This window comes from Tachypleus tridentatus, chromosome 6 (assembly GCF_004210375.1).
Source record: "Tachypleus tridentatus isolate NWPU-2018 chromosome 6, ASM421037v1, whole genome shotgun sequence".
NCBI classification, from domain to species: Eukaryota; Metazoa; Arthropoda; class Merostomata; order Xiphosura; family Limulidae; genus Tachypleus; species Tachypleus tridentatus.
In genome coordinates, this window is record NC_134830.1 from 115,695,576 (window position 1) to 115,711,912 (window position 16,337).

The 16,337-nt window shown below is 34.3% G+C and overlaps 1 protein-coding gene across 1 annotated transcript in view; it reads right to left on the reverse strand.

The window, feature by feature from the left end:
• LOC143253377 (peripheral plasma membrane protein CASK-like) overlaps positions 1-13,489 on the reverse strand; it is a 58,893-nt gene extending 45,404 nt beyond the window's left edge. Inside the window, exon 1 of the mRNA XM_076507146.1 lies at positions 13,191-13,489. The gene's annotated coding sequence lies outside the window, so the exon portion shown is untranslated. The remainder of the gene's footprint in view (positions 1-13,190) is intronic.
• Positions 13,490-16,337: the final 2,848 nt, after the last annotated feature.

Consider the following 16,337-nt stretch of genomic DNA (forward strand, 5'->3'; position numbering starts at 1 on the left):
CCGTACAATTCTTAAAACTTAAAACTTAAGCTAGAAACTGCTAATCGCGTTTGCTTGGCCTAACTAATACTTATGTATCTGCACGTTCTTTTACTATATCGTTTTGTTGTTATAGACCAGCCGTTTTTAATCCGAATAACACAAAAACTAAGAACGGTCCACTTTTACTTAAGGTGAAGCTATAGTAAAATTGTAAGACCAATGGCTTAGTGACGTTTTGTGTAAGCGTGCAAAAAATGTTTCGTCAAATTTTAGAGGATTGTGTGGAATAATTTTGCACATGTGCTTATATTCACACCAAACAAGACTTCTAATTGTAGGATGTAAAGATCTATCAGTGTAAAAAATTTGAAAAAAAATCCATAAAAATGAAGTATGTTTACTACGAAAAAGTTTCCGTATTTTTTGATACCAAGAAAGAAAAAACAAAAGAGAAAGAAATACGATCAAATTTGGAGATGTTATATCTCAGGTGTTTCTCAATGGATTACCTTGAAATTCGTTGTGTGAAGTAAGACTCCAGTGGAGAACATTCATTGAAAATAGAGTGTAGTTTGGATTACCAAAGTCCAAGATACAGAAGGTGAAAAATCGCTAAACTGTCTCTGCTGTTAATAAGACACGGTGTGTCCTGCAGGTTTTTAGATCGCAAGTCTTGATTTATTATGATAAACATTGGTCAAAAATAGTTAAACAATACACCCGTCTTGCTGAGTGCGCCGTATCAGTAAAGGAAGAATGTTCCCGCATCCTACCGGTACAATCAGGTAGCTTGTGGCCTTGATGGAACGTATCAGAATCCTTTCAGAAACTCAGAGATAAGACGCGAGGCCACGCCAACAAATCGATACATACTACAGAAATGACTGGATTGCGTGTTTTGATAGGTTTTACGCCATCCTGGACGAATGGCTAGTGCTGGGAAACGAATTCGCTGATTTACAACATAACACAGGGAAGTAGACGACTCGTGCATTCCGTTCTCTCCTGCTTAAGTGAATCGCAGGAAAATAGACAGATTTACTTAACAGAATTTTTTCTGGCCAATTCCACACGCTTTCTTCACGTTCTGTCCTGGAACTTGTTGTATCAAATAATGTTTAGAGCATCATAGGTTTTTACCTCGTTTATAAAATTATCTTATAATTTTAAAAGGAATATAAAACCGTTTTTATATGAAAGCGAGAGTTACTATTTTCAGGGAAATAAACAGAATTCTGACAAACGAGCACGTTTATAAATAGACAGAAGATGAATGAATTTGTAATCAATAAGATGGATAGATAGGATAGAAATAGACATAAATAGGGAAACTGGACATATATATATATACATATAGAAGTATATAGTATATATCGATAGACGCTGAATAGAGAGATAGAAATACAGGTGAGCTAAGTCACTGAATAGACAGATAGGATAAAAATACAGATTCTCACCGAATCACTTTATAAATAGTATATACATGTATGTATACAGAAATATAGATGCTGATTGAATCACTGAACATGTGGATAGTATAAATAAATATAGATGCTGATTGAATCACTGAACATATGGATAGTATAAATAAATATAGATGCTGGCTGAATCACTGGAGATATAAATAGTATTAATAAATATAGACGCTAGCTGAATCACTGAACATATAGATAGCATAAATAAATATAAATGCTGTCTGAATCATTAGAAATACAACTAGTATAAATATATATAGGTGCTAGCTGAGTCACTGGACATATAGATAATATATATGTATGTATATATATAAATAAATATAAATGCTGTCTGAATCACTAGAAATACAGCTAGTATAAATATATATAGGTGCAAGCTGAGTCACTGAACATATAGATAATATATATATATATGTATATATATAAATAAATATAGATGCTGGCTAAATCACTGGACATATAGATAGTATAAATAAATATAAATAATGATTTCATCTCTGAACAGATAGGTAAGTATAGTTACAAACTTTAAATAAACAAGTACTCTCACTGAAGAACATGAAGATAAGATCTGATCTTATAAATGAAGTTCCATATTGTGTTGTTGTAGATCTCAGGTTCCAGTCCCTGTCACACCAAAAATGCTCGTCCTTTCAGCCGTGTGGACGTTATAACTTCATGCTCAATCCCATTTATTCGTTGGTAAAATAGTAGCGCAAGACTTGGCGGTGGGTGATGATGACTAGCTGCCTTCCCTCTAATTTTATACTACTAAATTAAGGACGGCTAGCGCAGATAGCCCTTGCGTAGCTTTATACGAAATTCAAAACAAACCAAACAAACTGTTAGGTTGTAACAGTGGAAAAACAGAACTACTCATACCAGACTTCTTGATATCTTCAAGTATCTGTCAGTAAATCAGTCCAAGCTAAACATCTGTTACTGTAATATAAAAATAAAATTTAATTCTTTAACCAAGTAGCAATTTTGAGCTGATATATTCCATAAAAAACAACAAAAGAAAACAAGCAAGCTTTTAACCAAAACTGAATTTTGTATTCTGTACAAAAAACAAAACAAAAACGTTTTAAGATCAAATCATATTTTTCTAAAAGATCTTCAGTGTCCGCTACCTTTTCTGAAACATCTACTCGTCAGTACAAGCACGTGCAGTCACAGCTGGTAGTGAAATTGATTCGAAACTAATTCAGTAAAATATCATCTACCTTACGTGTCTTGTAAGGAAATAATAAATAGAGAAGGAGAAAGGTCTGAAATAATTTCTTTTTCTCACACCAGGGGATGAACAAGGTTTTTAAACTGCCTTATACATTCAATCTGTTATTTTGTAAAATCATTGAAGTTATACCACATCGATTTATATAAACAGTGAAACAAAAGGCTTAGTATAACAGAACCAACTTGGATACATTAACATTACGTTACACATCATTTTATGTGTAACAAAAGACTTACTACAATATACCGAATTACGATACACATAAATTTCGCTATATACATCAATACGTATATATATTATAACAAAAAAGCTGAGGTACCCATCCTTTGTCTGGGTTATCAACCTTAAAAAATGTATCCATGAGTGAATGTTATGATAAATAATGCCTCATTGATAGTAGAATTATTACCAATAGTATACAAATCATTGAGTATACCATGATGGATCAGTATTTGATGGTACTTGTGCTGGACCATTATTTCACCTATTTTGCAAATATCTCCTGTCGCTTCAGCAGAAAAACACCCCCAAACCATCATACTACCTCCCCCACGTTTCATAGTAAGTGCTATACATTAAGACAAGTATATTTCATCTTTCTTCCACTAGACGTACAACTTACGCTTTCCCTAAAACATTTCAAACTTGGAATCACCCGTCAATAGTACCCTTTTCCAATCACCAACAGTCCAGTTCTTGTACTTTTCAACAGATTTCATTTTTTAACAATATTTCGAGATCGAAGTTTTTTAATTTTTTTTACTAATACATATTGAATTCTTGTTCGGTTTTCTTGACACTGTAGATCTAAATACTTTTCTGTCATTTGGAACATGGTAGGTTATCTTATGCTTGAGATCAGTGGCAATCTTCCTTCAGTTCTGAAGGCTGCATAAATAAAGATACTTAACATTAGTATCACTGAGTTCAGGTGTTCTGCCTCTTCCTTTCCTAGTTTCAAATTTATCTGTCTCAGTCTCACGATCCAGGGTGTAGTTGACAGTGCTTGGGGAGCGTTTCAAATCTACAGCAATATTTAGATTGTCCAATTAGCATCAATCAAGCCTGTAACAATATTTAGATTGTTCAACCAGCATCAATCAAGCCTGTAACAATATTTAGATTGTCCAAACAGCATAAATCAAGCCTGTAACAATATTTAGATTGTCCAACAAGCATCAATTAAGCCTGTAACAATATTTAGTTTGTCCAACCAGCATCAATTAAGCCTGTAACAATATTTATATTGCCCAACCAGCATCAAATAAAGTCTTTATGCAGAAGCTCTGCTCTTCTGACAATTCTCTACACTTTTAGGGCCATGGGACTAACAACAAAATATGATACATAGTGTTAAACACTGTTTATTTTTATCAAGACTTATTTTTGGAGTGCTATTGAATTGATTTATTCTAGCGTATACATGTATCATGTACTAGCTCCTTTCAAGCTTCTTTCTATAAAGTTAAGACGCTGCATGACATTTATTTCAGACCGTAAATTTGATCAGTATGTTCATTCAAGCAGAACCCTTATGACATGTCCTCGGTACAAGTATATGGGAATTCTAAATAATGATAGCTATTCTCATCCTGACTCATTTAATTGTCAACATGGATCAGTGAAGTATTGTTATAGTGTTGAAATTTACATTCTTTAATGGCATGGAAGAATTAGTCCCGTAAAATAGAAAGAATGACAAAATATACTCTTGTCCTAACACTTTCACACAGTAATGTGTATTTTCTCTGCATGACCATATGACTGATAAATTCTTGTTTTAAATAGTGACGGTCCTTTCTTCCCAGTGTTACGCAAAATAACAGTTCAATTTCCTGTTACGAACAAGTACACCTAGTCTTTAAACAGACATGATTCTTGGAAAAATCTACACATGTAACTCGATAATTTGATATTTCTTTATCCTTTGAAACATTGTCCAAGTTTTTATATAACTTAATTAATTACGTTTGTAGGTGTATACATGCTTCAGTAAGTTACATGAAACTGATTTTGAATATCAAAAATAGAAAGCCACGTGACAATGACAGCCGATATAAGGGCTCTGTAGAACAGAATGTATCAGAACTAGATTCTTACATCGTTTGATATGACGTAGGCGAAAAATGATAGCTTTTTAGTCAGGTGGGAAACAGCCCTTTCCCATGCAAAATATTTATAAACTAAGATCACAATAAGGTTTTGATTTCCGAAATCTAGAATTTAGAAACGAAGATCTTTTTTTTTTTTACTTAATGACACTGGGGGGAAAAAGACATACTTATCAACTTGGGACATCGGGACCATTCAAAGAGACCAAAGCAACTCGTACCCACACACCAAAGTGTGGTGCTTTGTTAATAAATGAGAATTCGGATATGCATAGGTCAGTGGCAAAAGCAGTCCTTGTACTCTAGATAACAGTATGCAACACAGTCAAGAGGGATCTCGTGTATACAAATAGGTGAATGAATGGTACCTCGTCGAAGAAATATAAAGGACGCAAACGTGATTACTTTCGACGTGGCGTATGTAACTTGACAATTGTAACAAGTCCTATGAAGTATTTTCGTAGAGAATTAGGATAATTGTTGAATACTATGCCAGGGACAAGATAACGATCAGAAAAGAGGGTGCAAAGTGAATTATGTTAATTAATGTTCTGGACCCTTTATATTGTACACAGTTGCCAGATTTGTACGGAAACGAGATCAGCAGGGTATGGGTTTATTAAGATAAGGATGACAGTCGCACCTGCCTTTCAACAGGCACAAATCGGAGACATAGAATTAAACAAATATTCACAATATTCCAAATAGAGACGTACAAGACATCTTGCCGGACATAGCGTCTATGGATTTCTGTGCACGCTTTCTTTGCAAATTGGACTGAATATGAAGAGAATACAGGTAGAAGAAGTGTGCTTTTGGCATAATAGTCTCACGATTTTTAATTTTTCTTTTGCTCTGGAAATTACGCTAGAAGGCTTCTTTTCAAATCTATGGTTCTTCAGAGAGAGCATGATCGGACATGTTAACACAGACTATAACGATTTGGCGAGGTTCCAAAGTCGTGTATTATAATATATGCAACAGTCGGTAGTAGTGAAAAACATGCAAAAATTACACAGAGACAATGATAAAAATCGCTGAAAGTAATTCTGTTAATACATAGAACGTTTTAATTAAATATAAAGGCTTGAGAGGTTTCATTAATGACTTTACAAAACACACCAAGATAACAAACTGTACGTGTACGTTTGGTACAACATCGTGTAATTTATCTGTTTATATTTTATTTGTTTCCTATTAAGCACAAAACTAAACAATATCTGTCAGTTGCCAAAATCGTGTATCGAAGCTGGTTTTCAGCGTTACGAGTCTTAAGACTTGCTTTCGATCCATTGAGGGATCTTGTATTGTGTTGAGTATAAAAATCTTTTCAAAGAACAACTAAGTAACTGAATAACGACAGTTATTTTTTGTATCTACTTCACTGATTGTCAACTGACTTATAACATTATGTTTATACGTATACTTTACTGATTGTCAAGTAAGTGACTTATAATATTACGTTTATATGTATACTTTACTGATTGTCAAGTAAGAGGATTATAATGGTATGGTTATATATATATACTTTATTCATTATTGAGTAAAAGACATATATCAGTATGATTATATGTGTGCTTTACTGACTGTGAAGTAAGCGACTTAAAATAGTACGTTTATATACATAGTTTATTGAATGATAAGTAAGCAACATATAACAGTGTATATATATATATATACTTTACTGGATTTCAAGTACGAGACTTATAACAGAATGTTTCTATGTACTTTATTGAATGTTAATTAAGAGACTTATAACTATGTTTGTATGTACTTTATTCAATGATAAGTAAACGACTTATAACAGTATGTTTCTATGTACTTTACTGAATGATATGTAAGAGACTTATAACAGTATGTTTCTATGTACTTTACTGAATGATATGTAAGAGACTTATAACAGTATGTTTCTATGTACTTTACTGAATGATATGTAAGAGACTTATAACAGTATGTTTCTATGTACTTTACTGAATGATATGTAAGAGACTTATAACAGTATGTTTCTATGTACTTTACTGAATGATATGTAAGAGACTTATAACAGTATGTTTCTATGTACTTTACTGAATGATATGTAAGAGACTTATAACAGTATGTTTCTATGTACTTTACTGAATGATATGTAAGAGACTTATAACAGTATGTTTCTATGTACTTTACTGAATGATATGTAAGAGACTTATAACAGTATGTTTCAATGTACTTTACTGAATGATATGTAAGAGACTTATAACAGTATGTTTCTATGTACTCTACTGAATGATATGTAAGAGACTTATAACAGTATGTTTCTATGTACTTTACTGAATGATATGTAAGAGACTTATAACAGTATGTTTCTATGTATTCTACTGAATGATATGTAAGACTTATAACAGTATGTTTCTATGTACTTTATTGAATGCCAAGTACGAAGCTTATAACAGTATGTTTCTATGTACTTTACTGAATGATATATAAGAGACTTATAACAGTATGTTTCTATGTACTCTACTGAATGATATGTAAGAGACTTATAACAGTATGTTTCTATGTACTTTACTGAATGATATGTAAGAGACTTATAACAGTATGTTTCTATGTACTCTACTGAATGATATGTAAGAGACTTATAACAGTATGTTTCTATGTACTTTACTGAATGATATGTAAGAGACTTATAACAGTATGTTTCTATGTATTCTACTGAATGATATGTAAGACTTATAACAGTATGTTTCTATGTACTTTATTGAATGCCAAGTACGAAGCTTATAACAGTATGTTTCTATGCACTTTACTGAATGATATGTAAGAGACTTATAACAGTATGTTTCTATGTACTTTACTGAATGATATGTAAGAGACTTATAACAGTATGTTTCTATGTACTCTACTGAATGATATGTAAGAGACTTATAACAGTATGTTTCTATGTACTCTACTGAATGATATGTAAGAGACTTATAACAGTATGTTTCTATGTACTCTACTGAATGATATGTAAGAGACTTATAACAGTATGTTTCTATGTACTCTACTGAATGATATGTAAGAGACTTATAACAGTATGTTTCTATGTACTCTACTGAATGATATGTGAGAGACTTATAACAGTATGTTTCTATGTACTTTACCGAATGTCAAGTAAACTTGTTAACGTAGTTCCCGGACACTATGTTCAATAAGTATTTGTCAGATACGGAGGTTTGTGGTTAACGTACCTCTAATTGCAAGGTGAGGATTTCTACTACTTAACGTATTTAATGGTGTAAACTGTAAATTTTTTAAACTTGTCTACAGTAATGAATTGGAGATTCGTGTTGCATTCGAGTTAAAAATTATGAATGGGTACAGAGCTACACGTGTGTAGAAACAACACGTTACCTCATACTCGTGCACAGAGAATTGTTTCCACATCAAAACCGCCATATTGTTTTATAATACGAAATGGCGTTTTCTAAGCTCGCTATCGATGAATATAGCAAGAAACCTCAGTACAACAGTACACCTATAGCCGAGTCGAAATCTCTTGTTGGCTCCAGTTTCCACAAGGCAAAATGACGCAATGTATTACATCTTAAGCTCCAGTTCAACATATCTTAGTTACATTCATTTCGTCTTCATCAACTCGTAATAAAATCTCAGGTTTCAACCATGTAGAGAGTTGTACAATCTTGACCTCTGAACTTTAGAACACAAGCGACCTCGTGCTAAACCAACTCAGTTTCTTTTAATTCTCAGAATTTATTTGTTAAGCTTAAGTAAAGATATTATCATTACTATAAATAACCAAAATATGTTATTCATTATACACATATTATTAAAAGTTTGAGAAACATTATAATAATAATAACAACAACATTCCTCGATACATTAAAGAGATAAACCAGTCAAGCGAGCAGTATATTTGATTTTACTTCCATCTTGTGAAACAGAAAGGCCTGTGTTAAAAGAAAGAAATTAAAAGATTCAGACGTCTTAGAAATTGAACAAACTGTTCTATTTCACTAACGCAACTGTTTTTGTTAGTATGCTATATTTATTGGATCTCAGAAAATATAAGGACTTGAAACACAACTCCGAGTGTATATTTTCTCCTGCAGTATCCAGTTTAATTAACCAGAATAAACAAACCCAAAATTCGTCATCGTAAACCTCGCCTAATTAATTCCTTTTGTTTTATAGGTGTTTTCGTCGTACTCACGTGTTCTGGGTCCGATTCTAAAGGAGACACCCTAACGGAATTTCTTTCCTACACAGATAGAAATTGTAGAATAATTGGATGATGATATGGCATTGATTTTTAAGCTAATCGTGATGCAGTTAATGAAGGAAATTATTGCATGACGTTACTACAATTATCTGACGTGTACTAGAAACTAATCATCTCCATGATTCAGCGAAGCGCTGTTTCTCTTCTCAGCACCTTTGCGTTCCAGTGATGCGTGAATGACGGATCATCATAAAACGTAATTTATTTTATTCGTCTCTTTGTCTTTCTGCTGAACTTTTCCAAATATGGAAGCGAGATCCAGCTGCTAGAAGGTTTGGTGCTAGGAACGTAGCATTACTGTATTATTTAACCTGTTTACTAAAACGGTGGTCTCCCGTTGGTACAGCGGTAAGTCTACGGTTTTACAACGCTAAAATCAGGGGTTCGATTTCTCTCGGGTGGCCCGATGTGGCTTTCCTATAAGAAAACACACACATACCAAAACGGTGTAAAGGCTACTAGAATTAGCGCTATCACTAAAACAACTAAAGTTCTGGTAAAATAACGAGTTTGTTCTGAACCAGCCTCCATCGTTTCGGTTTGTTCTGAACCAGCCTCCATCGTTTCGGTTTCTTCATAATAATATTATTAATAAAAAAAAAACTTGTTTCTTTGTTGAATTTCTCACCAATCGATTTGACGGCTATCTGTATGAACTCTAATCTTCACTCACTGCCAACTCTTAGCTACTTTTGCCAGACCGAATAGCGAGATTTGAACTTCATTCTAATAACTTACCCACTGCTCTAAACACCTGATCGCGGCTTTGTTGAATTTTTTTTTTACTCTTTTGTCGCGAACGAGACTTGAACAATGGACTCTCTAGCTATTGGACCGCACTGAGAGTAGAACTACGTTTAGAAATAAAATAATGCATCAGGAGTTGAAGCAATAGAACAAACGGTTTAACAAATAATTTACATATTTTCAAAAACGACTGATTAAAGATATGCTAAATCTGTACATTATAAATATATATATATATATATATATGAACTTACGAATTAATGAAATCAAACTACTTACCAAACTGACGTGAAATATTTAATATTATCAATTCAAATCTATGACTATTGGCATTCGCTGATTCATCAGTTGACTGCCTTCGATATTCATCCTTTCGACCGTAAACCCAATAATGCCTCGCGAAGTTAGGCCAGCATAGGAGATTTAGAGAATTCACATTGTGCGTTAACAGTGCAAATTAACTTGCAAAAGTGTAACTATCAATTATAATAAACTAAAAGTAATAATTATTAAAGATTATTTAAGAGCTGTGACCAATAATATCAATGAAACTTATTGTTTTAATTTTCCTTTTGCATGTTTGTCCACCTAGACAGGAGAGTAGTAACGAAGGAAAATACAAGCAATAAATTCCCTTACCACAAATTAATTCTGTTCACACTCATTTTCTGTTCGCATACTTCTGTCGTTTGTAGAAATCCCAAATTCATTCCCCAAGTGTACCACTTTAGCGCTTGTCAGCAGAGGAAGCTATCGTACAAAGTTATTGAAGAACTAAGACAACTTTACTTTATCAAAATTTACTGAATTTGTTTAACAAGGCCGAACAGATGGTTTTAAGTAGATTGAGATTGGTGTACAAAGAACAACAACAAATACTCACCAGACGATACTGCCCATTTTCAAAGTAATTTTGTCATAAAAATCCGTTTTATCCACAGTGAAAGAGCCGAAATATGTGGAATAAGCTGAGTAATGCACGTGGAGATTATTTTAAAAGATCGTTGAACGTAAGAAACTCGTGTATCTGTAATTTTCCAGTTCCGTATATAATGCTTTATCCTAGGGATGAAACCCATTAAGATATGTCTGAGGTGGTATTAACTACCTAAAAACTTGCCACGTGGAGGACCATCAGGGGAGGGAGGGGGAGATAAACTGGTAAACCACTTTATTATGGTAGTTTTTATTTGTTTGTTTTTAAGCACACAGCTACATAATGGGCTATAAGTGTTGTGGCAAACATGGGCATCGAAATTCAGTTTTTTGCTTTATAAGCTCACAAACCTTTTAAAAAACTTTGCTAAGATAGTTTTTAATTTGCTTGTTGTTAAGCTACGCAAAAAACCATTTATGCTGTGTCCACCGCGGGTATTGAAACCCGATTTTGAGGGTCACAAGCTCCCAGACAGAGGAGTTTGTTAAAGACAGTAAATACGTGTAATTACGTAACGAAACGACTGAAGAATCATGAGGTAATGCGTGCGTACGTTTTTGTCTTATCCAATTAAAAGTTCAGCAGATATGGCATGCAGATATAACATTCAACGTACCAACAATTATCTCCAAGTTCTTCCAGAAGGTATTTGAAGCACAACAGAAATTATGAGATCATAATTAAGTATCAAACAGTATACAAACATTATATAACGAGAGAAGACGACGTTATAACAAGTACAGTTGACTGTTTAATAAGACCTCCATCAAGCCATTCGCTCTTTTCCTGGGTACCTCATACAATTTACCAACATATTCGAAATTTACAATCAAATAGCTCGCAGTTTACAGTTTTTCAACGAGGAACATCGTGTACTAGATGATATATAACAAACTTAGAACGTACTTTTATCATAACAAACTTAGAACGTACTTTTATCGTCTTGCGTCTTACGCCAGAAATAACAGATCAACCAGTGCCTCAGAGGCATGTCTGCGGACTTATACCATTAAACACCGAGTTTTCGATACCGATGATGTGAAGAGCACAGATACCCCTTTGTTCGTAGGCCCGGCATGGCCAGGTGATAACGGCACTCGACTCGTAATCCGAGGGTCGCAGGTTCGAATCCCGGTCGCACCAAACATGTTCGCCTTTTAAGCCGTGGGGGCATTATAATGTGACGGTCAATCCCGCTAGTCGTTGGTAAAAAAAGTAGCCCGAGAATTGGCAGTGGGTGGTGATGACTAGCTCCCTTCCCTCTAGTCTTACACTGCTAAATTAGGGACGGTTAGTGCAGATAGCCCTCGTCTAGCTTTGCGCGAAATTCAAATAAAACTAAAAACAAACAAACCCTTTATTCGTAGCTTTGTGCTTAGTAATAAACACCTTATGTTGCCGGAAATCACAAAGTGTATTTGTAACAATTTTGAAGATTGAATTACGAACGCTTATGACCTTGTACCTTATTGACTAAACTCGCTCAACCATATTGAGCTTTATCATCATACGTGGCCTAACAGTGTGCCGGATTATGGACCCGAGGATCTCTGGTTCGCGCGCAGTTGTCACAAAATCTCGCTTTCCACTTTGGGGTATAGATAGGTTATAAACGTGACAGTCAAATTCCGTTATTTGTTCAAAATATCTCAAGCGCTGAGGCCTGATGTTGTTGACTAGCTGTCTTCCTTGTAGTCTAACACAAACAGTTGAAATTTAGAGATAACTCTCACTGATAATTCTTGTTTAACTTTGCTCCAATATCCGGAATGAATTAAAATTATTCCGTCTGCATCACGTGGGTTAACAGAAGGTAGAGTGCTGGTTACCGCATTTATTTCGCTAAAATTCTAAGTACGATTCTGGCTGATTGACATCTTTAGTTTACGAGAGTGGTACAAGTACCAATTAGGTCAAACAAATGAAATTGTATGTCTCTTTCCATTTAGGCAATTCGTAAGTGCGCAATTAGGGGGAAAGGAGGCCCTGACACACCGATCTTATGTCTTACGCTGTCGTGGGTGCACTCTTTCTTCTATCTACTTTGTATACTACGATCATGAATGACTCACTCCTTTTTAATCTCTAGTATAGAGAATTTATAGATCTTTCTAAAAATATTTTTTTAGATAGCCACGAAATAGTATTTAGCCGAAATACTACTTATCCGTAACACTAGGTGGCTAGAAAATTAAGATATAAATAACACCAGCCTGCATGGGCCTTACACGAGGTGTTATATTTGTATCACGTAGGATTGAGTATCCTGTACCGTTATGGTCAATTTCCAAACGAAATCATAGATATTTAGGAAGTTATACGATTTCAACTAGTAAAATCGGTACATTAATATACATACATCCAGTATACTAGACATTTAAGGGTCGTAGCTACTACAACACAGATCTTTTTGAAAATAAGGGTATATATTATTTCTTACCCGCAGTTTTCTTCCCAAGCATCGGAGTGGGAGTTGGAAATGAAGAGGCGTAGTGTGTAGAAGCCTGGCTGTCGATATATTCCTAACTTGTTTCCGTGTATCTTGTACGGTCCGCGATGGAATGTTAAATAGTTGAGTTTCAAAGTGGATCACAATTCATCGGCAACCGATACTAAATAAAAGAGATGATTTCAGCAGAGATAATTTGCCGTTCACGGTGTTTTTCTCCATACAGAAGTTAAACCTAAATAACAGACGTTTACGTATCAAGCAGTCAGGCCACAACGTGATTATGTTGCGCCACGATCAAGACGTTGAGAGTTTCTCAAATAGCTACACGGGGAGCATGCGCGATTTGTATCATTTCAAGCAAATATGACGGTTGCACTCGATAATATACAGATAGAGAAGAGGTAGCGATGGACAAAGTATATTCCTTAATGCAAACCAAACTTTTTTCCCATCCAATATCCATGAAAAGAAGTGAGAAATAAATTGATTGCATCCACTGAAGGGTTATTGAAAATAGAAAGCAAAGAGATTTAGCGTACAGGAATAACGTACCGTTCACAAAACTTGATTAGCAAAAGGATAGTTGAAATGTTCCCATACAACCTTATTGCGTTTCTTAGCGCAGTAGATGTCATTTCTCCCGCTTAAAAAAAAAAAATTAAAAATTACGAACTTTAATCATTTCGAAGAATAATTGAATGTGTTTAAACTTTGCGATCTTTAGTCTCGTAAATATCTGCAAAGAGTAACAAATGCGTGAGCGAACAACGGTCATAATTTGCTATCACTTTAATAAACGTCATCCACGAGGCTTTTTTGTATGAGTTATTAGCAACTTACTAACAGCTATAAAAATATTTTAGAAAGATGAAAGAACTCTCCGCTCTTTTTTATCTATCGTTTTCATAACAACTCCATCTCTCATTCAAATTCCTCTACCTTCTTTAGAGTTTTTCCTTTTTTAAATCGTCGTCTTTATATTATCTTTTTGCTCTCTATCGTTCATCTTGTTCCTCGATGTTTTTTATTTTATCTGAGTGTTTCTTTCTTCTCTCACTCGAGTTTTTATGATTCATATTAATCGCGTTCGTTCTATTTGTTTTCTAGCTTTCCCTCCATTCCTTTAGTCACTCGCTAGGATATAAACTTATGTACTCTCGATATCAGACTAATCAAACAAATGTATATTCACAAAGAGTCTCTGTGCTGAAGAGCGCGATAGGAAGTTGAACAGATATTTGTTTACTAGTACGAAATAAAACTAGTATGAAAATACAAGAATGTCGTTAAGACTTAAAAACATATTACAAAATAAAATTGAAACCAAAAAAATCCTTGACGCGTTCTTGTAATACTATAACAGCTACTAATTAACTTTTTTTGCTCTGTCTCTTCTACTCGTGAAATTAATTCAATTAACAATTGTTTTTAATTGTTCGCTAACAATAAATAAATTATTTATTAAATAAATTTATTTTTACGAGTAAAGCTAAAGAGGGTCAGTTCTAATTGGAACAATTTTAATATTCATGAACATCATACAACAACACCGGGGCCCGACATGGCCAGGTGGTTATGGCACTCGAATCGTAATGTGAGGGTCGTGAGTTCGAATCCCCTTGACACCAAACATGCTCGCCCTTTCAGCCGTAGAGGCGTTATATTGTTATGGTCAATCCCACTATTCGTTGGTGAAAGTGTAGCCCAAGAGTTAGCGGTGGGTGGTGATGACTAACTGACGTCCGTCTAATCTTACACTGCTAAATCAAAGACGGCTAGTGCAGATAGTTTGAGGAAAAATTCAAATAATAAAACAAACAAGCACGTGAAGAATTATGACCCTTTTTTTTAGACGCTACATGCTTACTGTTTGTTTTGTTTTGTTTTTTTTTAATTTCGTTGGATTTATTATTACCTATAATGACTCCAAGGTTGAAAGGACGAACATATTCAATGATTGAGATTCCAACCTGCGAACAGCAGATTACGTGATGAGAGTCCCATAGTCACCACACTCTTTGTCACGTGGACGAACCGCTTCAACAATCCTCTGTGACAGATTTTATAAACAGTCATCAAATTACAACTCATGTCACAGCAGACACATGGGCAGAATTGTTATCTTATTGAGAAAATGTCACATCAGGCATCAATTACGTCATGCAGCTAATTTGAGTGTGTGTGTGTGTGGAGGTTACTTAGTCATAAAACAAAATACTTTTGTTATCAACGGGGATTTAATAATAACAGTCATGTAAAGAGTGACAAGTGGGGTGCCTTCTACTTTTCATATTATTAAGTTTCGGTTATTACTTTGATTTACTTGTTGGTTTTTATACACAGATCTGGAGTTATTAAAACATTGTGTCGAAAGCAGGTGGAAGTGAGGGTGTGCCCATTCATGGCCTTTGTTCTCTTAGGTGTAGTTATATTAACAACAACTTAGAAACGTTCTAAGTTTTCTTTCAAAATAAAGTTAAACCTAATTTTTAATGTCCACCTTTATTTATGTGAATATTGTCCTGTTTTTACCGCAAGGCTCCGCATTGGACTATCTGTGCTGTGCTCGCCAAGAGTAACGAAACCCTGTTGAGTTGTTATAAACCTTCTCACCAAGTCATTAAGGGTCAAGATAAAACTTGCACTTACATCGTAATATGTGGTTCGTAAGCTAAATTGTTATACTGAAAACATTAGGCTAAATATAGTAAAAATAAATAATTTATAGCTAGGACGATTATGATAGAAGTCGCTAAAATTTGTTTATTACAGTTATCACTAGTCATCGATAGAACAAAAATAATTCCTATAATTACAAAATATAATATAATTAAAGCTGTACCATATCTGAAGCACAAATTTTTTCTTAGGTTTCAAAAACGAAAATTACCATAAGAATGTCATGGGACAAAAAAAAAACACAACAAAACATAAGAGCAACGAAATATTGTGCAGTACGTGCGTAAAGAAAAAGAGAAATTCAATAGTCTAGAGTACCACAAGTAGAACGATGATCTCCCCGCAATAGAAAGTGTTATTATCCTGCAACAAAACCAATCTAGTGTCACACATAGATGTGAAATTAAGTGTGTGTGTGTGTTTTCTTATAGCAAAGCCATATCGAGCTATCTACTG